This window comes from Paroedura picta, chromosome 15 (genome assembly GCF_049243985.1).
Source record: "Paroedura picta isolate Pp20150507F chromosome 15, Ppicta_v3.0, whole genome shotgun sequence".
NCBI classification, from domain to species: domain Eukaryota; kingdom Metazoa; phylum Chordata; class Lepidosauria; order Squamata; family Gekkonidae; genus Paroedura; species Paroedura picta.
This window is the reverse complement of record NC_135383.1, coordinates 20,495,393-20,521,304: the sequence shown is the minus strand read 5'-3', so window position 1 is coordinate 20,521,304 and position 25,912 is coordinate 20,495,393. Positions and strand designations below refer to the sequence as shown.

General features: G+C 50.1%; 1 protein-coding gene across 12 annotated transcripts in view; it reads left to right on the top strand.

Moving 5' to 3' along the window:
- Window positions 1-25,702, top strand: part of TUBD1 (tubulin delta 1) — a 42,413-nt gene extending 16,711 nt beyond the window's left edge. For 4 of the 12 annotated variants that reach the window (XR_013226869.1, XR_013226874.1, XR_013226873.1 and 1 more), the window contains 11 exons: window positions 3,025-3,192; window positions 15,538-15,642; window positions 15,942-16,073; window positions 16,397-16,482; window positions 17,218-17,857; window positions 18,110-18,205; window positions 18,884-18,985; window positions 19,675-20,264; window positions 20,660-20,907; window positions 22,043-22,175; window positions 24,573-25,699. The gene's annotated coding sequence lies outside the window, so the exon portion shown is untranslated. Of the gene's footprint in view, window positions 1-3,024; window positions 6,099-15,537; window positions 15,643-15,941; window positions 16,283-16,396; window positions 16,483-17,217; window positions 17,858-18,109; window positions 18,206-18,883; window positions 18,986-19,674; window positions 20,265-20,659; window positions 20,908-22,042; window positions 22,176-24,572 lie in introns of those variants that run through there. The other 8 variants (XR_013226872.1, XR_013226870.1, XR_013226868.1 and 5 more) reach the window with 8 other exon arrangements.
- Window positions 25,703-25,912: the final 210 nt, after the last annotated feature.

Genomic DNA, 25,912 nt, shown 5'->3' with positions numbered 1-25,912 from the left:
CAGTGTCCCTTGGGGAGTATTGTAGTGTGTCACCTAGTACAAGCTCAGTGCATTTTCAAAAGGGGCTGAGAGAATGTTGTTTTCCCCTTTAAATCTGTTATTGATGTATATGAAGTAAGAGACCCTGAAAATACCGCATTCCAATGGCCAGCTGTGGTTCTGCCACATCCCTGAGTGCTCCCCTCCATTTGGCAGGGGCAGTAGAAATCATGCAGTAATAGCTGACAGCCTCCACATCTCATGAATGCCCCAGAAGCCTGCCTCATCCTCCCAGCAGGTTCTCTAACTCCCATGGGCCTTGTCTTTCTCTGGGGTGCTCCAAATATGCCCAGTTGTACAGCAGAGAGAGCCTCTTGTGGCGCAGAGTGGTAAGGCAGCCGCCTGAAAGCTTTGCTCATGAGGTTGGGAGTTCGATCCCAGCAGCCGGCTCAAGGTTGACTCAGCCTTCCATCCTTCCGAGGTCGGTAAAATGAGTACCCAGCTTGCTGGGGGGTAAACGGTAATGACTGGGGAAGGCACTGGCAAACCACCCCGTATTGAGTCTGCCATGAAAACGCTAGAGGGCGTCACCCCAAGGGTCAGACATGACTCGGTGCTTGCACAGGGGATACCTTTACCTTTACAGCAGAGTGCCTGTCATCTACCAGGCTTGTTCAGTATTTTGACTGTGGAAGAATTGAAAAAAATTCCAGGCTTTGAGGAACTCTGGAAGTGGTGACATGCCCGTTCAAAGAAGTGGCCATGGAAATAAGATGCGGGAGCCAGCCTATCACATGATAGATCATTTACCGTTTCCATTGTGTAGAAAGAGACTAGGCCTGTAGAGCCATTGGAATTGGGCTCCAGTGATGTCTAGTGATGTTAGTGGCAATGCAGAATTCTGGGAAAGGCTGTGTAACCCTGAGTTTCCTAGAACCCAGGTCAGGAATCCCTGATCTGCAATCTCAAGGCTTAAGCACAGAGACTGAAACTTCCAAAGTGCAGTGGAAGGCTTGTGGGCAAGTTGTGCACAGCCTTATGAACCTTCCACATTGGAAACTGTTTTTTTTGGCCACTAGATGGCACCATTGGCCAGCTTTGCACAGAGTGTATGCTTCTAACCCCCCCCCCCCCTTCGAAAAAAAATTCTATGGGGGAGCAAGAATATTTTCATTTATTTGACCAAGACATCCATGGTGTATGTAAAGTCCAACCCCATGGAGTTTTCAAGGCAGGAGAGTAACAGATTTCATGTAACACCATCAATATGTGTGGCACATTCAAAAGCGATGCCAACCACACCAAAAAAAAAATAGAGATAACTTAGAAACTAAGCTGAGTAGTTCCAGTTACTCAGCAAGCCCTTGAGAAAGCTGACCTCTAGTTCAGAGTCATACCCAGTACTTGTTAAGCAGTGACAGATGGTAAAAGTTTATTCTTTTCGCATCGCACAGTATTGTTCTGTATATACTTCACACAAAACTGCCTTCTAATAACCAGATATTGAAAAAAAATCTAACCAGTGAAATAGGATAAAAATGTAATAAATCCCATTAAAATACGTGGTACAATACATTATACAAACCTCACTGACCAGTTAAAATAACAGTTCATGAATAATCATTGTACAACTAACTAAACTGTATGTATGATCTTTTACAATAACCCTATAAGGCTGTATGCTGTCCATCAGGTAATGTAGTTCAGTGCACCGTTGACTGTAGAATTGGCATCTTCCTATAAACCTGTCCTTAGAATGACTCCACTCTATCCATACTACTTTTCCTGAAGTCTCATCAACTGGGCAACTCACTCACTCACTCACTCACTCACTCACTCACTCACTGTTGTTAGCCATTCACAAACAGTGATGCAGTCTGTCTCCCCTCCAACACCCAGTTTGCCAAGGTAACATCCTAAGGAGCCAGGAGTCTCACTGGAAAATACAATAATGCCAGGAAAAGAGGAAGGCAACAGGAAAACAGAAAGACCCGACCTGATATAGACTGACTCCATCTGGGAGCCACAGCCCCCCTCAGTCTGCAAGACCTGAGAATGATTGTGAATACTAGGACATTTTGGAGGGCAATAATTCATAGGATTGCCCTAAATCAGAAGTTGCTTGATGGCACTAAATAGACACAGATCAAATTAACCCTGACTTCTCCCTAGAAAGCTACAAGGACTCAACTGAGGCTCTTGTGCTTTGATCTCATTCTGAGCATCCAAGAATCACTGAAGAAGAAGACAACGAAGCCAGGAAGGGTGGAAGGCAGCCAGGAAAGAGAAAGACCCAACCTTCAGTTTGCAAGACCAATGCAAGGCTCTTAACACTAGGGCAGTTTAGAGGTCATTAATTCATAGGATTGCCATAAGATGAAATCGTTCATCAAACTGGGACATCCACAGAAAACACTTAGGAAATTGATTTCCTCCCCCCCCCCAAAAAAAAAAAAAGGTTTTCTGTGTGGGTATGTGTGCATACATGCTTGGGGAGAGAAAACATTCTCCCATACTTGCTTGGGAGTAGCAGCAAAGATTTGCAATTCTTCCCACATATTCAGTGTGCAAAATTTTAAAATGAATTAAAATTTTAAATTATTCACAAGGAGAATAAATGTATTTCTTCTTTTCTAAATGGTAATACTGGAAATTATCTCATACTTCGCCTTGTGTGGTATATTTGCACGCCCTACCCTTGAAGGTGAAATTTCCTAACCTGGAGACGCCAGACAGGAATCATGGGATATTGTTCTATGACGCAGATTCTATTGCAATTCCAAAGCCCATTTCAGCAACCACCAAACATGAGTCATTGCAGTAGCAGAGTCCATTGTCTGAGGACTGCATACCTTTTAAGCGTAAAAATGAACCACTTCCTACCATCTGTATAGAAATCACCAGTAGAATTGGAAGCAGGTGGGGGGGGGGAACCAAAATCTCAGAAACAGCCAGGTATTTACATGTTAATAGATGCTATTAGTTTATAATAAAAGGAAAGAAAAGAAAAATAAAGTATTAATCTTACATTTACTGCATTTTTAGCAACAAATTCAAGAAAGAAATCCCAGCATTCTGGTGGCCTGTTCACTAAATTGGTGAGTTTCGCCAGCTATACGTCCAACTCGTGCAATACTTGCCACTTCCATCTCAAGGCAACTAGAAGTCTACCCATGGTCGTCGCACAGAAGAAAAAGTATCTCGCAGACACAGGTAAATTTATCGGAAAAGTACTTAACAACATGCATTTTGGATCCAATGGAAATTTGAACTCCACTATCCTCTATCTCATGTATTTTAATCAGGCACACTCTTAACTTTCTTACAAGACCACCACATATGAAAGATAGGAACCAACAGTATCAAAGCATCTCCAAGAAACCATCCAACTGACTCATCATTCTGCTTATACCTTTAGAGGACAGATACTATTTATAAAAGATTTTATATCACTTCCTCAATTGCCATTTTTTAAATGTATCGTTCTTAGACCAAAGCTGCCCCGGCACATCAAAGGAAATGTCACCAAAATTCTGCATCCACTTCACCATGCAAACCTTGACCTGCTCAGCTTCACAGTCCAATTTTAACAAATATTTACAGATTCACCCTTCCCCCCCCCCCCCCCCGGGTCCGCAACCCAAAAAAGGTTGCGGACCACTGATTTAGACCACAATCAATTCAGTCCTACCGCCTTGTCAGGGAATTTCAATCCATATGCAATATGGCAGATCAAAACCAAGTATCAGCTTGTTAAGAGACTTAGTGAGGGCAGCATGCCATCCGAGGCAGCTCCATTACAACTTTGATTTTATTTTTATTTATTGAAAACATCTTTATGCTGCCTTTCTATCTTATTAGAGATCACGATAGCAGCAATTTAAAATGCAGTTAAATTATAAAATAATTGATAATTGGTAGAAGTTGGGCCAGTAAATTTTATTGTGGGTACACCAGATAAAGCACAAGAGCCTCATCCTGATCCGCAACAGCTCCATAAGTCACTAACTTACTTGGGGATGGAGTGGGGGAGAAAACGGAAGGCCTCCAACACTAGAGAACAAAATGCTGGCTGGTTTCCCACTGGGGAGCTTTTGGGTATGCACCACCTGGCTGAGGAATCTGAAAGTGGGATTCTTTGAGGTTCCAAGCCACACTTAAATTGCCCTGCGGCACTTCTCCAAAGCAGCATGGATCCATAGACTCAGGAGCCTGCTTTGGGGAGAGACAAGGATTTATTTGACAGTGTGGTTTGGAAGTCACAGCCCCAAGAAGAGGTTTGATATGCTCCTACTTGCTCCGTGGGGTACAGTCACACCTACAAAGAGTTCATTTGTGATGTTACTTGGCAAGAGAAGGAAAGATTGCAACAGAAGCCAGGGGCAGCCAATCCCCCTCGCTCAGCCCCCAGTCACTCTCCTCCAGTCTTTTTCCAAAGCACCTGCCTGCTGCCACACCCCAGGAGCCGCTGCTTACCCTTCTGGGAAAAGGTTACTGGGGCTGTGCTGACTCATAGACTGACTCACAGTGCTATCAGGGAAGAGAGTGCAGGAAGGGCAAGGGGGGCTCCGGGGCTTGGAGAAGGACTTGTCCAGGCAGAGGGGAAACGTGCTGAAATCAACATGACGGATACAAGAAAATGCAGCCTTCAGCAGGCCTACAATGCAGATTGCTCCAGACAGGTGTGGAGTTCATGGCTGACTTTGAAGTTTAAGCCATGTTAGTCTGTAGTGGAATGACTAGGCTCAAGTCCAGTGGCACCAGCTAGATTTTCAGAGCATAGTCTTTTGACTGTCAAAAACGCTGTTAAAGCTATTGAAATTCACAAACACTGATAGTTTCAATAAAAAAGCTGTCTGGAAATTAATAAAACCTGACTGCCAGCCCTAAAAGACACCAGAATTTTTTTTAAAAAACCATGGGACACTAGAAACACCTTTCAACACTTCAGCAGATATGACAAGCGAGACCTTGACTAATGGACTTGCTAATGAACTCCACCAAGACATAAGAAAATGCTTCCTAATAGACTTGCTAATGAACTCCACTCGGACACAGAAAAATACATCCAGTGGACTTGCTAATGACCTCCACCCAGACACTAGAAAAATACTTCCTAATGGACTTGCTAACAAACTCCACCAAGATACAGGAAAAGCACTTCCTAGTTTCAGTCCATCCCCTGGGCAAATGCCACTTAAGACAGGAATACAACCTGCCCCCCGCTCAAGAAGTAGATAAAATGCTCAGAAATTGTCCACACTTTTCCAACTTTCCGTGTCTTCTGAAGATGCCAGCTGCAGTTACCGTTGAGACTTCAGGCACTAAAACTACCAGAGCATACCACACAGTCCAGAAAACCCACAATAACCAAAGAGAGCTTTGATTCTCTCTCACAAAAACATTGTTGGTCTTGAAGCTGCTACTGGACTTAAATTTATGTACTCGCCCTTGCCAGGTCTGTGTGTTTTTCTCCAGTTCATTGTTGGTATTCCCAGGTTTTTTGCTGTTGTTATTTCTGTGGCCTTTATATGCAGGTGATAAAAAGAGTGAATTTAATGGTAATATTTCTGATGAATTTCCCTAGGGAACAATACTGACGTTTAGTTGCTTGTCAATAACCAGAATGTTCAACCTAAAACCGTGGGGCCCACCAAATTCATTTGCAGTCCTGCTGCAGGGAGCAATTCCACTATGATAATAGTGCAGGGGAGGTAATTGATAGTTTCTCTCAGTTTCTGAGAACATCATCTCAGTTTTGAGGGTAGGAGCTACACACAGAAAGGTGGTTCCTTAGGAAACAACTATCAGATGAAGGAGGCCTAAAAAACTATGGGATTTGCCCTAGCACTGCATTTCTATACCCGTATACCTTTTAATTTTTTTAATTAAAAAGCTGTTCAAAAATCCTTTGGTCGAGGGGAAAGTAAAATGCTGGCTGATGGAAGAAATTGCACCAAAAACTCCAGCATTGGATTAGCGATGAATGCAAAAAGGAGATTCCACGCCAGCCAGTTTTCCCTCTGATATTTGAAGTTGGGTCAAGTTTGCTAAAAGAGCCAACTCCAAACCTTTGCACATCTTGGGGGGGGGGGGCTTTCCCCATGCATTATTCCCTCTCCATACAGATACCAACTCCAGGTTGGGAAATACTTGAAGATTTGGAAATGGAGCGAGGGGAGGGCAGGATTTGGGGAGTGGCAAGGCCTCAGCGGGGTGTAATGCCATAGAGTTCACCCCCCTAAGCACAGATCAAGATGGGAAGCCATCTTAGTCTGTCTATAAAAGCAGAAAGGATCCAGAGTCCTGTATAATGTTGCCAGCTCTGGGTTGGGAAAACACAAAACTTTGGTGGTGGAGCTGGAAGTGGGTAGGGTTTGGGGCAAGGAGGGACCTTAGTGGAGTATTGTGGAGTATCCATAGAAGCCATTTTCTCCATCAGGAAAACTCATCCTTTTAGTGTGGCGATGAGCTATAATTCCACAGGATCCCCAGGTCCCACCTGGGAACTGGTATCCCTAGCCCTCCCGTAGCACCGTAAAAACTATGAAATATGTATTCAGATATGAGCTTTTGTGAGTCACTGCTCACTTCGTCAGATACAGATGTCTTGCTACCCTACACCAAAGCAGGTATTTTGTCCAAGGGTACTGTAGTCTAGAGCAGTGGTCCCCAACCTTTTTATCACCGGGGACCGGTCAATGCTTGACAGTTTTACTGAGGCCCAGGGGGATGGTAGTCTTTTGCCAAGGGATGTCGCCGCTGCCGCCTGAGCCCCTGCTCCACTTGCTTTCCCACCGGTGCCCCTGATTTCCTGCCACCCGCTAGGGAGCACTGCCAGCAGCATCTGCGCAGTGCCACGCCTAGGGGAGCCCTAGCCATGGCGGCCGCCGGAGAGCACCAAAGGTGAGCTGGCAGCAGAGTGGCAGGGCAGCCCCCAAGGCGGCAGCCAGGGAGGAGGACAAGGAGCGGCCGCAGCCTGGTACTGACTGATCCATGGGCCGGGACCGCTGGTCTAGAGGGCAATTGTAATCTAGAGAGAACTCCAGTCCCCACCCAGAAGCAGGAAACCCTTCCTCCATGGCTTCTGGTTTGCCACGGCTTGGTCACTCCTAGTGCAAAATGCAAGAAAATTAGGTGCCAATAGAGGGGGCACAGAACACAGGGGACCCCATCCCCTGGCAAGCTTCACCATCATGGATACCTGGCAGGGGCTCATGGGAATTGTAGTCCATGGACATCTGGAGAGCCATAGTTTGGCCACCCCTGCTGTATGCTACACGCCCTGCCCCGCCACCCACTGTGCACCCAACACCCATCCAAGCTTGGATGGGGTGAGTGTTTTGCGAGTTCATGGCAGAAAATCTGGAACTTCCAAGGTCACTGCCTGTTCTCTTGCCTGCCCAGAACCAGAAAAGCTGTGCTGGTCAAATGCGTGCCTGACATGCAGCTATTAAAAATGACACGGGAACCCTTGCATGACTATCCGTATAAGATAATGAGGCAATTCAACTCCCCCGCAGTCCTCCCATGACCGATACTGAGGCTTATAAAAAGCCACAGGTTGGTACTATTTCAGCCGGGGACTGTTACTCAAAAGAAAACGGTCTCCTGCCCCGAGATAACATTGTCCCCTTGGTGCTTTTATGGCACAGAAATTTGCATAAAAACTGGCTCTCTGTTTTTCTCTCTTCCTGTTACTCATTCCCCACCTAGAGTCTCTTCTTGCACAAAGGGCCCTGGTTCTTTCCACATTGGAGTGCTGTTCCAAAGTCAAGCACAGGTGAGGAAGTGGGAAACAAAGAAACCTGGTCCTTATGCAAACATAGGGAGGGAAGGGAAAAAGACAAAGAGACCGAGCATGGAAATGCAACACATTTCTACACACAGGGAATGTTCCAAGAAATATATATCTTTTGGAGGAGCAGCAAGAGGGCTAGCTGAAGCAGGAATGGATGAACGGAAGCCCGGGTTTGAATTACATCCTGGCAACATAGAATCATAGTATTGGAAGGGATCTCCTGGGTCATCTAGTCCAACCCCCTGCATTATGCAGGACACTCACAACCCTATCGCTCATCCACTGTAACCTGCTCTCCCTTGAGCCTTCACAGAATCAGCCTCTCTGTCAGATGGTTATCCAGCCTCTGTTGAAAATTTTTCCAAAGATGGAGAACCCACCACCTCCCGAGGAAGCCTGTTCCACTGAGAAACTGCTCTGTCAGGAATTTCTTCCTGATGTTTAGATGGAATTTCTTTTGAATTAATTTCATCCCATTGGTTCTGGTCCGTCCCTCTGGGGCAAGAGAGAACAACTCTGCTCCATCCTCTACATGGCGTCCTATTAAATGCTTGAAGATGGTTATCAAATCCCCGCTCAGTCGTCTCCTCTCCAGGCTAAACAGACCAAGCTCCCCCAACCTTTCCTCATACGTCTTGGTCTCCAAACCCCTCACCATCTTTGTTGCCCTCCTCTGGACACGCTCCATTTTGCCTACATCCCTCTTCAACTGGGGTGCCCAGGTGGCTTTTCCAGTATGCACAGCCTGAGCACCATTTGCTTGTGGCATCAGAATGTGGTGGAACATGATGCTGGCTCTGGGACTAGCAACATTCATGGCAGGGTATGGGTTTTTGTGAGTCACTGCTCAGGGAGTCGTGAAAGCACATATCCTGACACCAGTGTTTAGTCTTTCCGGTGCTCTTGGACTGGCTCTTTTCTGCTGTTACAGACAGACTAGTATGGCTACCCTTCTTGATCTGGCTCTGGGAATTGGTGCAGCCTGTTTCCACAGCAAAGCCATGTTCTCCTTGAAGAGGATACTACACCTGTCAATACTCAAAGGGTGCAATGGAAAGCATCAAGATGGGGAAAGGGGGTAGGGCCCCATCCTGGCTCTTTCACACTCTGCTCCCTTCGTTTAAAAGGCAACATGACAGACTTGAAGAAGAACTGGATTTCTAAGACCCTGCTTTTCACTACACAAAGGAGTCTCAAAGCGGCTTACAAACTCCTTCCCTTCCTCTCCCCACAGCAGACATCTGTGAGGTTGGTGGGGCTGAGAGAGCTCCAAGACAACTGTCACTGGCCCAAGGTCAATGTCACTCAGCCGACTGCATGTGGAGAAGGAGGAGGCATTTCTCTCAGAGCTGCTCTCCTGATTAAAGGCCACTGCCCCTCTTAACCACAACACCAAGTGGCAGCATGGTGTTCTGTTCTCAGTGTCAGGCTGGGAACTGGGAAATCCAGTCCAATTCCCAACTTGGGCGATGGCAGCTTGCTGGGTGACCTCATGCCAGTCATAAACTCTCAGGCTGTCCTGCCTTATAGGGCTGTTGTGCAGATAAACCAGAGGAGAGGAGAACAATGTAAGCTGCATTGGGTCTTGCTTAGGGGAGAATGGTGGGATATAAATCAAGGAAATGAATAATAATGAACCCCAAGCAGGAGAGCAGACATTTCCCACATGCCCCTTTCTTTGAGCAGGGATGGCCAAACTGGCTCTCCAGATATCCATGAGCTACAGTTCCCATGAACCCCTGCCAGCTGGGGAGTTCATGGACTTTTGGAGAGCCATAGTTTGGCCACCGCTAGGGTTGCCAATCTCCAGCTGGGCCTGGAGTCTCCCCACATAATTTCAGACAACAGAGATCAGGTCACTTGGAGTAAACGGCAGCGTTGGAGGGTAGATTAAGGCATTAAGCTCCACTGAGGTCTCTCCATCCCCAAACGTCTCCAGTTCTTTCCCAACCCAGAGTTGGCAACCATAGCACAGAAGCTGGCTACTATTTTAGGCTGCTTCCCAATGTATACAGCATGCTCAAAGCTGATCTCCCAATGAGGCCTGCGGGTCTGACTGGCCGCTTTCCTCCTCTCGTCTGAAAAGAAATGGGGATTTTCAGCTCCCATTACCAGACCCCAATCTCTAGAAATGCAGCCAAAGTAGTGGACTTCAGGAAGAAAAAGAGAGAAACCATGCAGGGGAGAGGGGGACCTTTGGAAAGAGGCCTTAAAGTCAGACAACCGGCATCCAATACCACTCACTGGCAAGGGAGCGGCTCTTCCAGTGTCAACATCATGCACAGTGATGTCAGTGAAAAGATGACCTTTGGGCTACGTGAAAGTAATCTGGGCCCTCCTGAGTAATCCGGAAACCGATAGGCGTGCAGCACAAAGGCCGCTCTTGGCGTAAAGCGAGTTAAAACAGCCTATCCAGCCTGTCCGTTTGGTCGAGTGTACACACTTGTTTACACAGCTCAGCTTTTTTGTGTTACAGCTGGGGTTTTCTTATGGAGTACTTCCGTCTTCTGTGCCTGTGGCAGCCCCAGGCCCTCTCCCAGGAAGGCCCAACCCAGGCCCACAGCCACAAGGAAACACTCCATTGGAAAAGAGTGAAGCAAACATAAAAGCTTTCCATTACTGCAAAGGAGCCTTCACAGCAAGTTCTGCACTCTCTGTCTGTCTGTCTGTCTGTCTGTCTCTGCCCCCCCCCCCGCCATATATCTGGGGGATAATATCGTTGGACATATCGAAGGAGGGGCTAAGATCTTCCTTCCACCCAGCCTCAACCAAATGTCTGGAGGAAGAGCTCCGTCTTGCAGGCCCTGCAGAACAGCATTAGTTCCGTCAGTGGTTCTTATATGCCGCTTTCTCTACCAGAAGTTCCAAAGTGGCCTACATTTGCCATCCCCTTCCTCTCCCCACAACAGACACCCTGTGAGGGAGGCGAGGCTGAGAGAGCCCTACTATTACTGCTTGGTGAGAGCAGTTCTATCAGTGCTGTAGCAAGTCCAAGGTTACCCAGCTTGCTTCATGTGGGGGAGTGGGGAATCAAACCAGGCTTGCCAGATTAGAAGTCAGCGCTCCTAGCCACTCACCAAGCTGGCTATCAGGACCCTCAGTTCTTATGGGAGCTCATTCCACCAGGCAGGGGCCAAGGCTAATATGGGCTGATTTATTTTCAGTCCCTTTCCTATTAATCCCCAACAGTGATTTTCCCCCACTGCTGTGGCATGCTAGATTGACACTTTAATTGAACTATTCACTATAATACCAAGGCTTCTTGCGAAGAGGAGCAAACACCCCAGAAGATTTAGAGTTCAACAAGATCTGAATTTGCAGGAAAAGTGGGCCAATGAGAACAAGGTGCAATTCAATAATGGGAAGTGCAGAGCTCTACATCAGGGTCACAAAAAAGAGAAGCAGGCATAGTGGATGGGAGATGAGTCTTCTGGGCAGCAGTGTGTGTGTGAACGAGATCTTGGGGTATTTGTGGACTGTAAGCTAAATATGAGCAGACAGTGCGATGTGGTGGTAAAGAAGGCCAATGCAGTCTTGGGCTATTGAGTAGGGGGCTCCTTCTAACTTTGTGATTCTATGAATCTTTCTCTTTCAGTCCCAGCAAACTCCTATCCTAGCAGCATTTACTTGAAGTCAGGATTATTTGTCCTTTTGTGCATCACTTTATACTTACGTACTTTGAATTTCATTTGCCACATTTTTGTCCTCTCACCCAATTTCTGGAGCTCTTCATAGTCAGCCTTGGATTTTTCCATCCTGAAAAATTTCGTCATCTGCAAAAACTAGCCACTGCATCCATCACACCAACTTCCCAATCACTTATGAACCACTTAAAAAGCACCTGCCCCGATCCTTGTGGGACGGCACACCTTACTTCCCTCCATTCCCACCTCTTCCTTTCAGTGATACAGCTTTATTGGCCATGGCTTAAGCCTGTTCTTCCTGTAATTTAAATAATTTTTACTCCCTAAGAAGACCTATCTTGATATTCCATGACTGCTTGGCTTTCTCATGAGTCTTTGGTGGGGTACCTTGTCAAAAGCCTAATGAAAGGTCAAGTATATAATATCTACAGCAGGGGTGGCCAGACTGGCTCTCCAGATCTCCATGGACTACAATTCCCACGAGGCCCTGCCAGCATGTAGCATGCTTATGGGAATTGTAGTACACAGACATCTGGAGAGCCACAGTTCGGCCATCCTTGGTCTACAAGATCACCATTGTCAACACGCTTGTTCCCTTTCTCAAAGAACTCCGAAAGGCTGGTGAGGCAGGATTTCTCTTTGTGGAAATTATGCTGTGATTTTCCTATGAACATACTTCTGTTCCCCTATGAGCCTAATAATTCCGCCTTTAATGACAGTTTGTACTGATTTGCCTTGGACAAACGTTAGGCTAACTGGTCTGCATTTTATAAAATCAACATAACATTGCTGGTCTCCAGTCTTCCATCACAGTGCCCAATTTTGGTGATGCAGCAGATCCGTATTAGTAGATTAAGCATCTCACATTTGAGTTCCCTACGAACTCTCAGCTCTGTTGCCATCAGGACCTGGATACTTATTGGTTTTTGTTTCCACTGTGGCATTGTACCCTGCTGAGTTTAGGGTTATCAGCTCTGGTTTGGGAAATACCTGAAGACACTGCGGGTAGTGTTGGGGAGGGGAGGGATCTCATTGGAGCATGTTATGGAGTCCACCCCCCAAAGAAGCTCTTTTCTCCCGGGGAACTCGTCTCTATTGTCTGGAGATGACCTATAACCCCTGGGGATTTCAGGGTCCCATCTGCGGACTGGCATTCCTAGCTGAGGTCTTTCCCCTCTCCAAACACCATTCTCCCTGGGCTCCATAACCCAAATCTCCAGTTATTTATTTATTTATTTATTTATTTAGATTTTTATACCGCCCTTCCCTACAGCTCTGGGCGGTTTACATAAAACATTTTAGAATGTTTACATAGAACGTTTATCCCTCAACCCAGAGCCGCCAACCCTGTTTCGGGGCTCATTTCCACACGTTCTCTATGAAAGGGACAGGGCTTTTTCTTCCAAGTTGAAACAAAGGCATCGCAAGAGGAAACTGGGGAGCCATCTTTCCGGGGGGGGGGAGGCAGGGGTTGCGTGCCACGACTGATCTGACGTTCCGTTTCCCTGACCTTCCAAGGTTCTTTGGAGCACAGTTTGGAAACTGCCAAAGCCGGCTGTAAAATCTCTTGGGTTAAAACTCCTGCCTAGTAAACATGTCACCTGCGGGATTTTATGTCTCAATGCCACCGAGCAGGTTCTTTATCTGGGCACCAGCTCAACCGGTAATAAAAGCCAGATTCATTTTGAAGCGATTAAAACAACAGGGATTACAGGCTTGTAAAGCCCATGGTTTGCCATCTAGAAAGGGCGGACCTGACAGGTGGGCAGGAGGAAGTTTTTAGGCAGGGACAGGTGCTTGGGACCTGGCACTGGAGGAGCATCAAGTCCGGCCCAGCCACTTAGGGCACGAAAGCAAAAAGCTTCAGATTTACCTGCAGGGCTACCTTCTCACAAATATTATCTTTATTTTAAAATTGTTACTTGATATCCATCACCTTCCACAAGTCTTATGGGCTCTCAAAACTAATTTGATACATAACCACGTAACATTTAAAAGCCAAACAAAAAATGTTCAATCCTCAAACTACATCCAGGGGAACTCAAAAGCCTGGCAAACTCAGTCAACAGCTTCCCCCATTTAAAGTGGGGGAAGAGAGAAGTATGGCCCTGTTTGCCCTGGCCTGCATAGCTCAGGCTGATCTTGAAAGCTAAGTAGAGTCGGTCCTGGTTGATATGTGGATGGGAGACCGCCAAAGAATACCAAGGTTGCTATGCAGAGGCAGGCAATGTCAAACAGTAACTGAACGTCTCTTCCCTTGAAAATATGCAGTCATAGGTCAGCTGTAATGTGAGGAAGAGCTTTTCAAGAAGTCTCCAATTGGCTTACATTTCCCTTCCTCTCCTAACAACAGACACCCTGTGAGGGGGGGAGTGGGCATTCAAACCGGGTTCTCTAGATTAGACTCTAATCTGATTAGACTCTAATCTGGAGAGGCCATCACTCTTAACCCCAACATAACTTGGGCTTAACCGCTACACCATGCACCAGCCTCCCCACCCCACCCAAAAAACACCCTTTTCTAAAGGCAGGCAAACAAAACCATCTCTGGGAAGGTAGTCTAAACCAGTGGTCCCCAACCTTTTTATCACCGGGGACCACTCAACACCGGGGACCACTCAACGCCTTTTACTAAGACCCGGTGTGGGGGGGGGCGTTTACTCCTCTACTCTCAACCACTGCCCTAACGCTCTCTGGTCGCTATGGTAATGTTTAAACATCCCTTGAAAATAAGATACAGACATGCCACAACAATGAACATAAGGAACATTTTATTTTCATGGAAATTTTAACTCATGACAATGAGAAATCAATGGGAACCCTGAGCTTGTTTCTCTGCAACAAGATAGTCCCATCTGGGAGTGATGGGAGACAATGACACCCAAAGTGTGTTGTAAAGGGCTGGGGGGGATGAAGTAAAGGGCCGGGGGGGGGAGAGAAGGCGTCCTTCGGGGCCCACCTCCAATTAGTCGGACCACATGTGGTCCGCAGCCCACAGGTTGGGGATCGCTAGTCTAGACAAGGGTAGAGGCCTTCTTAGCAGATATTCGGGGAGACCCAGGCTGCTTGGCTGCACCCACCATTTCGACATGTGCTGCTACCGCCTGAACCCTCACCAAGTCCTTGTGGCAATGAGATCCTCATTCCTGTCACTTAATCTCAGGGAAGAGGGGAACTTTTGTGACTCTCAACTTCAACTTGTTCAACATAGAGGTTTAGAATAGAAATCAGTTCATAGATCTTCGTATCGTATTGTATCTTATACAGAAAATGTGATTCATACTTCCAACAACATACAATGTTCCGAAGACTTCTATTGGTGGAACCTCCCCTCCCCCAGGGCCAATTGCTGCCCTTGCTAAGGATTCCGCATCCCCCCTTCCCTTCAGGCCTGCTGTAAAGGAAGTCTCTAACAGCCCCTGACTGAGGGGAGGGAGGCTTTTCCTTCAGTGAGCAATGCAAGAGAGTCTGAGAGAATAGACTTGCTTTCTTTTTGAGGGGGCAAAGCTTTTCCCTTCTGCCTAACAGATGACTGACAGTAAGGCCGCCAGGCTGCAAGATGGGGGGGTCCTTCCCCACTGGCTGTTCTAGAACCCAATTCTGGAAGTTGACTTTCAGTAGCAGCAGAAGAATGGCTTGCCTCTCCCCTGGGGGAAGAACTCCCAAGGAGCTGCCATCCGGGAGCCATGCAAGCACCCGAACTTGGAATCTGAGGGCCACTTGAAATGGTGGCTATGCTTTCCGTGGAATCTAACTCTCCAAGAAGCAGATGGCTGAGAGGGAGGTCAGTGAGCCTGAGAAACACCAGCTGCCCACACGCGAACCCCTCTGCAGCTCTAATGACCTTCCTTGGGGGAGGTTTGCTGATCTCACCCTGGCTCCATTAGAACCAAGGCCAGCCTGGCTGGGAGACGACTGTTCCCTTAGGGGGCAGGATGGGGGCAGGCAGCTATCTCACAGGATCAGAGCCCTTTTCAAAGCATGGGTCCTCCTCTAGGGATCTTTCTGAAGAGCAGCGGAGTCCTTCGTGGGCAGAGCCTGGTAGGGGAGGGTGCGTTGAGTACCATGCCCTGGCCCGGAGTGCGTAGACTGAGGGGGTGCTTCCTTCCACAGCAACTATTTTACTGGCATCGTGTCAGGTGGCCTGCCCCCAGAGCCTGGGCAGCTGCTCTGATGAGGGACGTCCTCTTGGATGCCATGAAGATGCCCAGCTTGAAGGTAAGTCCTCCACCCCCCGCGGGATATGGCTGGTGGAGGCCAGCAAGAGAGGAGGGACCGCTCCATCTCTGGGAGGGAGAGGATGAGGACTAGTCCTCTGGTCTCCACAGCTCCCTCCCTGCCTACCTGGCTCTTCCCCGAACTTCTAGAGTGTCTGCCACTGGGACAGTCTTCCTTCTCCTCTAAGGTCATCCCCAGGGTCAGTGGGGAGGGTCAGGAAGAGGAAGACCACAGTGGTTCAGGGCTCCTGTGCTGTCTCTGGATGGACAAGACAGGCCTCTTCTTCTGCTTCCCTCTAGATCATCAGCAAAAATGAATTTGGACACTTGGTGGCGAAGCTGTCCGTCTCCCTGGCTGACCCAGAAGCAGAGGTCCAGGAAAAGGCCAGGGGGTCTTCAGACAGTTTTTGAAACTCCAACAAAAGGAACAGGGTGAGTTAGGGTCCCTTTTCTGGGGTCCCCCTCCCTTAAGAGCTTTGGAGTTCTTTCTGTGCAGATTAGCCTTCCCCACCGCGGCCTCCAGACATCTGTGCCAATTCAGCTGCCTTTCCCGATGCTCTTTCCACTTGTCCCCATGGCCCCAGCCCTCCACCGATGCCAGAGGGGGAGACAACAGAGGGCCAGGACAGTCCCTCTCAAAGGTATCGGAGCAAAGCCCAGGGGGAGAGACAAGAGACACCCCCAGGCCAGGAGGAAGCTCAGCTGTTCTGTGCAGGGCAAGTCTGTTTGAGCTCCTCCTGCTGTCTTCCTTTCAGGCCAGAGCAAGAAGACAATTTCCTGGGAGGAGGACCCAGAGCGACCCTGGAGGGAGAGCTATTCCCACCTCACCTTGGCAGCTGAGGTATGGAGACCCGTCTGTGGTGCTGGCCAGGCAGTCTTGGGAAAGGCTGGGGAGCTAGGGAGGCCGTGCACATGGATCCCGCACTGGCTGGCAGCTGCCCCCAACGGGTGGTTTCAGAAAAGGGAGCTGAGTCCCCGCCATCCCAGTCCCCTGGGTTACTAAACCCCACAGCTGTCCTACGAGCACCTCTTGGAGGGGCAGGATCTTCTAGCCTGCCTCGGTCTGCAAAGGATGCTGTGTCCTTGGGACATCCCTTAAGGCACTACCCAGGAGCCGCCAGTGCAGGCTGAATGGGATCCGTGGGCAAGCCATGCACTCTGTGGACCAGGGAAGCAGTGGAGACTTTCTGGAGGGAGCCTCCTCAGGAGCAGGACCAGCTCATGTCTAGCCTCTGACTGCAGAAGGCTGCTTCTCTCTCGGGCCTACTTGGCACTTCCAGGGTCTGAGACAGATGCTCCAGTTCCTGAAGGCATTCAGGGGGGTCTGCCAGAGCCAACGGAGGGGAAGGAAGACCACTCTTCCCTCCCAGAAAGACGAATTCAGGGAAAAAATAAGAGTGAGACCCAGGGTCCCTGTGAGGGGAACTGGGGGGGGGGGAGTGGTGTGTGAGGCAGGAGCAGCCCTGCCCCAGCCCAAGGAGCTCTAATGTCCTCTTTTTGGAACCTTGGAAGCCACCTTGGAAGGGGGAAGGAAAGCGGGATCTTTCCGGGTATTAATCGGGTCCTTCCTCCCCAGCTACAGCTGCCTGCAGGAGGCGCACCAAAACGGGTGTGGTGCGTGTTATAGCAGATTTCCTGGCCACCATGGAACAGGTAAAGCCCATGAGGCACAAGGCCCAGCGCAATGTCCATTCCCTCACGAGGCCTGAGCCCGAGGATCTCTGATGCCCTCTTTCTGGAACCTTTGTCTCCCCAAGGACATCATGCTCAGATCCTTAATGGGGCTGGAGCCGAGGATGATCCTCTGCATGGAGGCCGTGGCAGACCTGAGGTATGATTTTGGCTGGGGGAACCTTGGTGCCCAGCCGTATGAGGGGGAAGGAGACAATTCTGCTTCCTGCCTGGTCTCAGGGAGATGCGGGCAGAGCGCCTCAGGGCAGCACCCTGTTCTCCAGCTAGGAGCGGTGCCTCCCTCCCAGAGGCTCTCCCTGACGTTCACCAGCTGCACCGCCATCCCCCTCAGCCTCATGCTGCAGCCCCTCTGTCCCAGCCAGGGCTGGGGGATCACCCTGCCTTCCAGTACAGAGTCTAATCCCTTCTATCCTGCCAGCAGATTCTATCCGCCCCTGGCGCCCAACATCCGGGAGTAAATTATAGCCTGGGCTCTGGGGATGGTCCTCGGGGGGCCACCCATTGGAGCAGACCCCGCAGGCCAGGTATGTTGAGCACCACCTGACTTTTCAAGAGGGTGGCAGGCACACCCAGGGTTCTGGTCTTCTCTGGAGGATGAGGGGAACTTTTGGGGAGAGCTGTGTTCCTCCAGGAAAGGTGAAGGAGGAAGGGTGCCTTTTTGGGTGCCGAATCCAGAGGCCTCCTTCCCACTGGAGAGGGTGTGGTGATCTTCAAGGCTTTCTGGGCAGGCCTAGCGGGAAGTCAGCCATCCCATTCCAGATCGCTCTTCCCATCAGGCACTGCAGGAGGACGGCGAAGAGGCCCTGCATAGGATGCTGTAGGGTGTGATCACGGAGGATCCCTCCTCAGGCCACTTTTACACACTCCTGGATGTAAGTGGTTGGGGAGGGTGGGAGGCAGATGGGCGAAGGGGAGCAAAAGGGATCCCAGTGGGGAGAAGGGTCACCTCTGGGTCAGCAGACCCCACCCCCCTATACCTTCTGGATGTGGCTGCTTTCCCACTGGCTGATCTAGAACCCATTTCCGGAAGCTGAGCTTTCAGTAGCAGCAGCAGAGCGGCTTCCCTCTCCCCGGGGGGAAGAACTCCCAAGGAGCTGCCATCCGGGAGCCATGCGAGCACCCAAACTTTAAGGGTCGCTGGGCACCTGTCCCCTTCCCTCGTGGAATCTGAGGGCCACTTGAGACGGTGGCTGTGCTTTCCATGGAGTCTACCCTTCCTGGATGCGGGGGGCAGAGAGGGAGGACAAGGAGTCTCAGAAACACAAACTGCCCACAAGCGAACCCCTCTGCAGCTCAAAGGACCTTCCCTGGGGGAGGTTTGCCGATCTCACCCCGGCTCCACAAGAAATGAGACCAGCCAGGCTGGGAAAGGACCATCCTCTTAGGGGGCAGGATGGGGACAGGCAGGATCAGAGCCCTTTTCAAAGCATGGGGCCCGCCCCCTTTGGGGATCTTCTCAAGAGCAGCAGTGTCCTTGGTGGGCATAGCTGCAGGGGGAGGGTGTGTTGCATAGACTGAGGGGCCGCTTCCTTCTTTCCTTCCTTCCGCAGCAACTACTGTATTGGAACCGGGTGAGGTGGCCTGCCCCCCGAGCCCGGGCATGTGCCCTGAAAAGGGACCTGTTGGCTGCCACCAAGATGCCCGGATTGAACGTAAGTCTCCCACCCCCAGCGGGATATGGCTGGTGGAGGCCAGCAAGAGAGGAGGGGCCACTCCATCTGTGGGAGGGGGATGATGAGGACTGGTCCTCTGGTCCCCACAGCTCCCTCCCTCCCTCTTCTCCAAAATGCCAGAGTCTGCCACTGAGACATGCTTCTCCTCCTGGGGTTCAGTGGGGTGGGTCAGGAGCCTCCCTCTCGCCACTTCCAGGGCCCGAGACAGGAGCTCCAGTTCCTTAAGCCGGTCAGGGGGCTCTGCCATGGCCAGGAGAGTTTTCTGCCTTTCTGCAAAGAGGAGATTGCAGAGAAAAGGGAACGGGGTCCCCGCCATCCCAATCCCCTGGGTTACGGAACCCCACGGCTGTCCCACCAGCACCTCCTGGAGTAACAGAAGCTTCTAGCTTGCCTCCGTCTGCCAAGGATGCCGTGTCCTTGGGACGGCCCTCAAGGCACTGCCCAGAAGTTGGCAGGGCAGGCTGGATGGGATCCGTGGGCAAGGCATGCGCCCTTGAGGGCCAGGGAGGTCGCGGAGACTTTCAGGAGGGAGTCGCCTCAGGAGTGGGACCGGCTCAAATCCAGACAGACAGAAGGCCTCTGACTGGGGATGGCTGCTTCTCTTGCGGGCAGCAGGGTCTCCTTGTCCCCCCCTGCCAGGCTCACAGCCTACCTCTCACTACTTCCAGGGCCCAAGAGAGGACCTCTGCTTCTTAAAGGCGGTCAGGGGGGTCTGCATCAGCCAACAGAGGGGAAGAAAGAAAACGCTTCCCATCCAGAAAGATGCGGTTGGGGAGAAAATAAGAGTGAGTGATACTCAGGGTCCCTCTGAGGGGGACTAAGGGGGGGAAGCGGTGTGTGAGACAGGAGCAGCTTTGCACAAGCCCTAGGATCTCTTTCTGGAACCTTTGTCTCCCCAAGGACGTAATGCTCAAATAATTCCTTGGAGTGAAGACAACTATGATCCAGTGCATGGAGGCCATGGCAGACCTGAAGCTCTTGCTGAGAGGCAGAGGAAAATCCCTCACACCCCCTGGAGGTTTTCCTGCTTCCAGGATGCGGGGGCAAGTCTCAGGGATGCCTAAGAGCCCAGCGTCCCTGGGAGGGGGACTGGGGGGGGAAGGAAGGGGTGTGGGGGCAGGAGCAGCCCTGCCTCAGCCCTAGGATCTCTGATTTCCTCTTTCTGGAACCTTTGTCTCCCCAAGGACATCATGCTCACATCTTTCCTTGGCTTGGAGCCGAGGTTCACCCTCTCCATGGAGGCCGTGGCAGACCTGAGGTACGTTTTTGGCTGGTGCCCAGCTCTATGAGGGGGAGGAAAACAATTCTGGGGCTGCAGGACGGCCAGCAGAGGCAGCCCAAAGGAGAGACGGCAGGCAGGAGAAGGAGTTTCCCGGAGGCCATTGCTGATCCTGCCTGGCCTCGGGATGCGGGCAAAGCGCCTCAAGGCAGCACCCTGTTCTGCAGCTAGGAGTGGTGCCTCCCTCAAAGAGGCTCTTCCTGAATTTCACCAGCTGCACTGCCATCTCCCTGCCCACCCTCACCCTCACACTGCAGCCCCCCTGTCCCAGGCCTGAGGGGGAGTGGGGGTGCCTCAGACAGAGCCCCTGCAGGGCCAGGGGTTTGCCCTCTCTTCCAGCACGGAGTCTAATTCCAACCCTTCTGTCCTGCCAGCAATTTCCATCCACCGCTGGGACCCACCGTCCGGCGATCTATGGTGGCCTGGGCTCTGGGGATGGTCCTCGGGGGGCCACTCATTGGAGCAGACCCCGCAGGCCCGGTACATTGAGGCAGAAACGCTCAGCGGTCTTATCTGGAGGACGAGGTGCTGCTTTGGGACGAGGAGCTGAGTTCTTCCAGAAGAGGTGAAGGTGGCAGGGTCCCTCTATGGGTGCCGAATCCAGACGCCAGAACGCAGGCAGGTACGTTCAGTGAGCCTGACTTGTCAAGAGGATGGCGGACACGCCTGCCGGTCCTGTGATCCCCGGAGGATGAGGTGCAACTTTGGGGAGAGCTGTGTTCCTCCAGAACAGAACAAAGAGGTGAAGGAGGCAGGATCCATCTTTGGGTGCCAAATCTGGAGGCCTCCTTCCCGCAGTAGAGGGAGTGGTTGTCTTCAAGGCTTTCTGTGCACATCTGAATGGGAGGAGGGGTCAGCCATCCCATGCCAGGTCGCTCTTCTCAACAGGGACTGCAGCAGGATAGGGAGGAGGCTCTGCCCCAATTGCTTTGAGGTCTGATTAGGGAGGATCCTTCATCTGGCCACATTTGCAGCCTCCTGGACGTAATTGGTTGGGGAAGGTGGGAGGCAGATGGGCAAAAGGGAGCTCAGCATGGAGCTCACCTCTGGGTCAGCACATACGCCCCCCACTGGCCTGCCGTATGGGGCTCGTTCTCCACTAACTGCTCTCAGACCGCATTCCGGAATCTGGGCTTTCAGTAGCAGAAGCAAAGTGGCTTGCCTCTCCCCTAATGGGAAAACTCTCAAGGAGCTGCCATCCAATTTGAAGGGTCACTGGGCACCTGTCCTGTTCCCTCGTGGAATCTGAGGGCTGCTTGAGATGTTGGCTGTGCTTTCCGGGGAGTCTACCTCTCTGGGATGTGGGAGGCAGAGAGGACTCCCAACTGCCCCCTTAGGAAAAGATCCCTGCATGTAGAAAAGCAGCTTCTCAGGAAGAAGGTTTCAGGCCGTCTTTCTTTTCTGTCCCACTTCTCCAAAGTGCTCAGGGCTGCCTAGGTGGGCTTCCTTTCTGCATGCTGGCAACAACCCAGGGAGGTCAATTAGCCTGAGAAACACCAGCGGCCCTCAAGGGAACCCCTCTGCAGCTCAAATGTCCTTCCCTGGAGGAGGTTTACTGATCTCACCCCGGCTGCACAAGAAATGATGCCAGCCAGGCTGGGAGACAACTGCTGCCTTAGGGGGCTGGATGGGGGCAGATTGTTATCCCACAAGATCAGAGTCCTTTTCAAAGCAGGAGGGGGAAGACCCCAGTGGTTCAGGGCTCTTGTGCTGTCTCTGGATGGACAAGACAGGCCTCTTTTTCTGCTTCCCTCTAGATCATTGGCCAAGATGAATACGGGCACTTGGTGGCAAAGCTGTCCGTCTCCCTGGCCGACCCGGAAGCAGACATCCGGGAGAGGGCTTGGGAGGTCATCGGACAGCTCCTCAAAGTCCTTCCACATGAGTAAGGTGAGTTAGCGTCCCTTTTCTGGAGGCAGCCTATCCAGCCCACCAGGCCATCCCGCTTTTAGGAGCATCGGAGTTCCTTCTGTCCAGATAAGCCTTCCCCACTGCAGGCTCCAGACTTCTGTGCCGATTCAGCTGCCTTTCCCGATGCTCTTCCCACGGCCCCAGCCCCAGTCTTGAAATGCCTTTGCCTCCGGGGAACGAGGGCTCTTTCTGAAGAAGTCTTTTCAGGCGAAGTGCAGGTTTATCTGCCCACTGTGAGACCCCAGGTTGGAAGGAAGTCTGCGATCCCTCGGATATTTTATTGACCAAGGCAAGAGAGCTGACCCTGGGGCCTGCCTGCTTTTCTTCTTCTCTCCCATACGGAAGAGTCAAGAACGCCCTGCAGGAGTGCCCTTCCCTTCCATTCTCCCTTCCCATGTGGGGACTCCAGAGAGCGCAGTCTATCTGACTCTCAGTCTCACACCCAGCCAACTGTGAGGAGCCAACTGTCAATTGGAACACTCCCATCATGCATCACTCTGGCCTCAGAGTGTCCATGCAGGGAGGCAGAACAAGAATTCCAACTCTGCTTCTCAGACCTGCATGCAGGAACCAAAAAGTCCAATATTCGTAGGCAAGCTCTTCAATCTGCCCTTTGGTAAAGGCTTGTTCAGGACATCAGCCGTCTTTTAATTGGTTGGACAACCTCATCTGCATGACCCCTCATTCTCTGAGATCACGCGCAAAGTGATCCCACACTCCTATGTGCTTTGCCCATACATGTACCCTGTCTATTGGGGAGAGTGTGATGCAGCTTTGGTTATCCTCCATCCAAGTGATGGGTCACATATTCCAAACTGCAGTTTCTTCAACCTCTGCACACTTCTGCTGCAGCAATATATTCAGGCTCTGTCGATGATAGAGCTGTTGCTTCTCGTCTTCTGCTGGCCCATGAGATGGGACCATCTCCGTACAAAAATAAATATCTGCTAGTTGACTTGTAGTCTGGTATCACCAATCTCCATCAGTATAACAAACCATACGGGATTCCCGTTAGCAGGTAATTTTACACCAACCTCGCTGGGTTTTTACTCCCAAGTATTTTCTAGTGAATAAAAAGGATGGTGAGAAGAGGCCAATTGTAGATTTGCGTGCATTTAATGATTTCATTGAAGTTAAATGTTTTTGCATGCTTTCCCTTTCAAAGTTGATTCCCCTTTTATCTGAGGACTTAAGGTTTGCAAAAGTGGACCTTAAGGATGCTTATTTCCACATTTCCATCAATGCGTCCTGCATTAAAATTTTGCACTCCTGTGCAAGGGAAAACCATTTTGAGTTCACAGTTCTCCCATTTGGTTTGGCATCCGCTCCTAGAGTGTTCACAAAGGTCACTAATGTGGTGGTAGCACAGGGGTAGTCAAACTACGGCCCTCCAGATGTCCATGGACTACAATTCCTAGCTTCTGGGAATTGTAGTCCATGGACATCTGGAGGGCCGCAGTTTGACTACCCCTGTGGTAGCATATCTCAGAAGACAAGGGGTAGAAATATACCCCTATCTTGATTATTGGCATTTGGTTGGCCACTCTGCAGAAGAACTTTCCACTTCCATTTCTATTTCACTTACACTTTTAAGTTCCTTAGGATTTAATATTAATTTTGGTAAATCGCACCTTACTCCATCTCGTTCTTTGGTGTTTATGGGTGTCTTGTTGGATGGAGCGAATGGAATGTAATGGTATACTTACCACCAGCGAGGGTCTCTGAACTCTCAGCTTTGGCTCTGAAGATCTCTAGGTTCAGGTCCCAATCTGTGCAACAAATCAAAACTATGCTAGGGCACATGGCGTCACTATGGTGGTCATTCCTTACGCTAGATTCCGAATCAGGCCGCTCCAGCTCTGGTTTTTTCTGTGTGCAAACCACATTTTGTTAGCAGCTGGAAGCCTTTTTCAGTTTCCCGTTGACTCACCTGGTGGGCCCTCCCTTCCAATTAAAAGTATTTGCTGGTGTATAAGACTACTTTTCCCCCCTGAAAAACATGCCTCCAAGTGTGGGGGGGGGGGGGGTCGTCCTATACGCCGGGTGCACTTCAGTTGGGATAGACATAGCTGCCCATAGTGGCCCATAGTACTGTAATGTCATGTAACAAACTCTATATTTTGAGTGGAAATGTTGGGGGGTTGTCTTATACGCCCAGTCGTCTTATATGCCGGCAAATACAGTATCTAGAGGGATTCCCCTAGTGATACAAGGAGAGGACTTGACCTTGTATACGGATGCATCTCTCAAAGGTTGGGGGGGGGGCACACTGCCTTCACCATTCCACCAGTGTTCACTGGGGAGAAAGAGAGAAATTCCTTCACATCAATGTGTTAGAATACTTTGCGGTAAGATATGCTCTCCTTTCCTTTTCAGACCTAACCAAAGGAAAACGCGTGCTGGTAACATCCTTGTTTTATGCATTCCTGCCATTCAGCTTAATAAACAGAGTAGTAGCAAAAACATTCGGTGCATTTGTATAACCCAATTTGGATGCAGAAGACTTGGTTTCCGTCCCTCTTCTACCTATCCCAAGGGAGATTCTTTCACCTTCCAGATCGGACCAATCTACTGTCCCTACATCCCAATCCCCCCTCTACCTTACAGCTTAAAGAGTGGGCACATAAATGATGCCAGAGTAGATCAAATTTTAGAAGCTGCCCATAGACCTTCCATGCGACACTCCTATGCCACCAAGTGGAATAAATTTATGACATGGGCTCAGGACTCGGGCCATTTATCACGTTCATGTCCCCTTCCTGTGATTTTTTCTTATTTGGCTAAGTTAAAAGATAGAGTCCCTTGTGGCGCAGAGTGGTTAGGCAGCAGACATGTAGTCTGAAAGCTCTGCCCATGAGGCTGGGAGTTCGATCCCAGCAGCCGGCTCAAGGTTGACTCAGCCTTCCATCCTTCCGAGGTCGGTAAAATGAGGACCCAGCTTGCTGCTGGGGGGTAAATGGTAATGACTGGGGAAGGCACTGGCAAACCACCCCGTATAGAGTCTGCCATGAAAATGCTAGAGTGCGTCACCCCAAGGGTCAGACATGACCCAGTGCTTGCACAGGGGATACCTTTACCTTTATCTAAAAGATAGAGGTCTTTCTAACTCATCTGTCAAGGTCTGCTTGGCTGCTATTTCTGCATCCCATGATATAGTGGATGGCAAGTCTGTTTTTTCTCACCCATTAAATTCTACATTTCTCAAAGGTTTGAAAAATATACCTCTGCCCGTTACACCTGTTATCCCACAATGGAGTTTATCCCTCGTTTTGTCGACACATAAACCATTTGAACCGTTAGCCACAACAGACTTGTCTTTTCTGTCATGATTTATGTACAGGATTCTGCGCAGCATACAACTGCAATATCCATGCAGGGCTGCAACACCTCACTGCTGTTCTTAGAGTATCTACGGAGAGTTCATTTCTGGTCATAGGAATTGATTTTATATTGTTTTATTACGCAAACGTTTCCTTCTTTTTAGAAGCCTGGTGCTCTCTGCCTATTTAAATTCTTCCCACAAACACAACATTGATGCCACTCTCCAAATCACTTGAGCCGGTAGAATTCGACAAAAAAGAATACTTTCAGCTCTGGCCAGTGGTAGGAACTGGCCGGGTTAACCTTGAGTCAGGCCGACACGCTTAGCCCGACTCGCCTCACAGGGTTGTTGTGAAGGTGAAATGGAGGAAAAGAGAATGATGAATGCCTTTGGG